Source organism: Trichechus manatus, unplaced genomic scaffold (genome assembly GCF_000243295.1).
Source record: "Trichechus manatus latirostris isolate Lorelei unplaced genomic scaffold, TriManLat1.0 scaffold00061, whole genome shotgun sequence".
Lineage (NCBI taxonomy): Eukaryota > Metazoa > Chordata > Mammalia > Sirenia > Trichechidae > Trichechus > Trichechus manatus.
In genome coordinates, this window is record NW_004443997.1 from 15113297 (window position 1) to 15117294 (window position 3998).

The following is a 3998-nucleotide window of genomic DNA, read 5'->3' on the forward strand; positions in this document are numbered from 1 at the left end:
GTCGCCAGGAGTTGAGGGACAACTCAACAACAGCAGCTAATAACAACAACATACCGCTAATAAGTGAGAAAGCTGAGATATGACCCAGGCAGTGGCTTCAAAGCCTAGACCCTGGAGTGGTGACCCAGAAGATATACCTCATGCCCTGGGAAGGGAGGCTGGAAAAAGGGTCTCCAAACACAGGAGCTGTTGACAGAGGTGAGTCTGGGAGGGAGACTAGGACTCTGCAGGCCCGGGGTAGGGTGGGGTTAGGCAGTGGATATTCTAGGCAAAAGGCACAGTAAGATAGAGATGTGAAACTATGTGACACCCTCAAGGAACTGCCAACAGCCTGACAGGGCTGCTGGAAAATGACTCTGAGGTGGCAGGAGCCTAATCCTGCAAGGCCTTGTGCCACAAGAGGAATATTTACCCTGTGAGAGAGAATTAAAGGACTTCACATGCAAGAGCTACATGATGGGATTCTGGCAACAGGGTGGGAAGTGGACAGGTTTTGGGCGGAAGGAAGACTAAAAACAGGGAGGTGCGCTAAAATACTACAACAGTGTAGGCTGAAGATTATGAAGGTATAAGTCAGAGCAGTGACAGAAGGGATGAAGAGAAGGAGATGGTTTCAGGAAGGGTTTCTAAAGGAGACTCCAAAAGATCCGAGTAACTGACTGAGCATGGAGGAATACAAGTATAAAGAGTCCCAAAAAGCACTGAGGTTTCTGGCTTGGGTGACAGAAGAACAAATGGCTTAGGGGAGGGGAGAAAACAATGCCTCCACTTTGGACATGTTGAGTCTAAGGGACCACGGGATCCAAGGAAGGTGTCCAGCAAACACATGCGACTGGAGGTGAGATACACAACTGGGAATCAACACTGTATGTGGTTGCCGTTAGGTGCCGTCGAGTCAGTCCCAACTCTTGGTGACCCTATGCACAAAAGAACGAAACACTGCCCGGTCCTGCGTGATCCTCGCAATCACTGTATAGATATTAAATCTAGTTACATCGATGAGGCTGTCCAGAAAGAACAGGCAAAGAGAAAAGAGGGTCTTGGACAATACTCAGATGACCAAAAATATTCAAGAAGCAGATGAGAAAGAGCCACCTGCTGAGCCTGCTGAGGAACAGCCAGAAAGGCAGGAAAAGCAGCAGGGGTTATGGCATCACAGAAGCCAGGGAAGAGTTTCCAGAAGGGGACAGTCAAGAGTTTCCACTGTGAAGAGAAGGCAAGTTAGAACAAAAAGGCAGACGAGGCTATGTTTTTACAATTAAGACTGTCCTAAGCTTTCCATCCAACTACCCCTAACAATAGCACACTGACACTTAGGCCCACAAGGGGTAGCCATAGCCCCCCAAACAGCCTGGGATTCCTATCAGGCTAACATTGCATTCTACTGCCTAATACCTTCATATTTACTTCAACATTATGTCTGTCCCCAAATCTTCAAGCATAAATGGATGCCCCAGGAAAAGTTGTATTTTACCAGTGTTGCAGGCCTCTTAATACACATCCGTAGACTACGGGGAGGGTTTGGTTTGTTTATATACTGACGGTAAGGAGCAAGAAAATAAAAAACACAAGAACTACCAAAAAACCCAGGAGACAGGAGGACCTCTGGAGAGTATGAAAAAAGCCAAGGACATTTTCCCCAGAAAAATGCACATGGACACCAAGGCACAAAACCTGAATATACAATTTCAGTAAAGTTCAAAGAACCCAGTCTTCAACACTACTTAAAAAGCCATAATGGGTAACGTTGTGGTTATGTCTGCATAATTTCTGAGCGATTTTCTTCTTGATGATTTTATAATTATTAACGGTATTTTTAACAAGAAGCAGTAACCATTTTTACAGGTTAAAAAAAAAAAAAACCAGTAAGGTAATAAAGCTATTTTCACTTCAGTGGGTTAAAAAAAACCCCGATGGAACAAGAACTCTTCTCACTAACAGCCCTTCTTTAAAGGCACCTACCCAAAGTGGAAGCAAAGCTGAAGAATTTTCTGGCACCTTTTGACTGGAGAAGCAAACGAAATCCTCAGGAATTGGCCCAGCCAAAGGTGCACACTGGCCAGAGGACATGCAAGAGGCCCCTGCCAACGAGGCTCACTCCAACCCCATAGGCAGCGCATTTGGGGCTCGAGCACAGGGGAACCCCAGGCTACTGTGGGAAGGTGTAGGGCAGACAAGCAAGCCCAGTGCAACAGGCCTAAGGAAGCCTGATGCAACACACGACTGGACCCCACTGGAAGGTGGGCTGGGAGAAGCGCAGAGACTTCTAAGGCAGGGCAGCTAAAATTCTGATGGGGGGTGAAGAGGAACAGGCCCTGCTGCAGAGACAGACTAAGCAACAATAACTTCCCAACAGGGCCTCTTGCTTGGTCCTCTATCTAGCAGGTGGGTGAGTATGCCTCCGGGGCTTCTCTGAGCCAAACCCATTCTGACAGGGTGGAGGTGGGAGCAGAGGGTCATTCAGACCTCCTGAGCCCTCCTGCAAGGACCCTTGGTGAAGAGCGAAGTCTACCACCTGCAAGGTGGAGACTCTAGCTCTCATTTGGAAAATGCAAATGGCTTTGAGGTTGTCAAAGGTCACTCTTCTCAGGCCCAAAAAACCCCAGGGCTGAAAACACTGCTGAGCAAAGGGTGGAGAGAGGCAATAGGCAGTGCCCCCAAGTGCAGGGCACCTTATGTGACAACTGTCTTCTCTCTGGGACTACGGGAAAAGCCTTGCTGCCCTGCTGCCCTGACACAGACGTCTCCCTCAATGCACCTAATTGGAAAAAAAATCATTTAAAAGGGAGCATCACAACTACAAGAACTTCTATTGCAAACAATAAGTGCCACCACCTGGCTGGCTGACAAGAACAAACGAAATCTGGCTACAGGATTTACAGGTCCTCTCTGGATGGAAGTCTCTCTCTCGCGACTGGCAGGACCTGAAAATGTTTCTAGGCCCAAAGACATAAAAAATGTTGCCCCGTGCAGTGTCAAATATCTTATCTACCACACAGGGTGTGACAAGTTAACACACACACGCTCCAGGTAACAGAAACCTCAATCCTGAAACACCAAGGCCCCTTCAACACTAAATACAAACGTCCTGTGAGCCACCAGATGCCACAGAAATGGTACTGTTGGTAGGGATTAGGTAGATCCCTACTGATCTGAAGATTTTCACACGGAAGCTGAGAATGAGCAGCAAGAATATGGGAGCCGCTGACACACTGTGCTACTGTTTCATACAGAAGTTCCAAGTCAAAACCACCTGCATTGTCGCTGGGTTAATCCAACTCCAAAAGAGCAGTGAGATGCAAGAACACCTCATGAGGTACATTTGCCTGAAATACATCCAACAAAACTCAGAGAGAGCGAAAGAGGAAAAAAAAAATTAGCTTTGTCTCTATTTTTAAAACAAAACCACTTAATAAAATAACATGCGTGATTCGATTTAAGTGCTGCATATGTAGTACTTCCTCAATTAAGCCTAATGTGAGGGAAAACGTTCCTACATTTCAGCCTGAACATTCCAAAACATCTTGATTCCACTAAGGTAATTCACTAGGACTATAAATAAGCATCTCATTCAGCGAGCGAGTCCAATGCCCACACCATAACTCACCCCATCCAATTCTCAACGCCTTCTACACGGCCACCTAGTCGGCATCCTGTTTCAAATATTATTTGGCAGGTTACTTCCTAAAACCTGAACTTTCTTGCCCCGCTTCCTAGACGCGAACCTTCCCGGAGCCCATTCACGCCGTGAACACACCCAGGGCTTTGTTTTACACGCACATTTCTCCCCCCCTCCTCCGTCCCAAGAGAGGGTGCTTTTCCTTCTCATTCCGGCCGAGGCCGTACGCTGCCACCCGGGGTCGCGGCTCCCCACGCCGCCGCGCGCACTCGCTCGGTTCCGGCTTTTCCCGGCCGCCCGCCCGCTGGCTCGCCCCCTTCCTGCCCCTCGGCCCACGGCAGGCGGGCGGCGCGCAGACAAAAGCCCGGCCGTCGGGCCC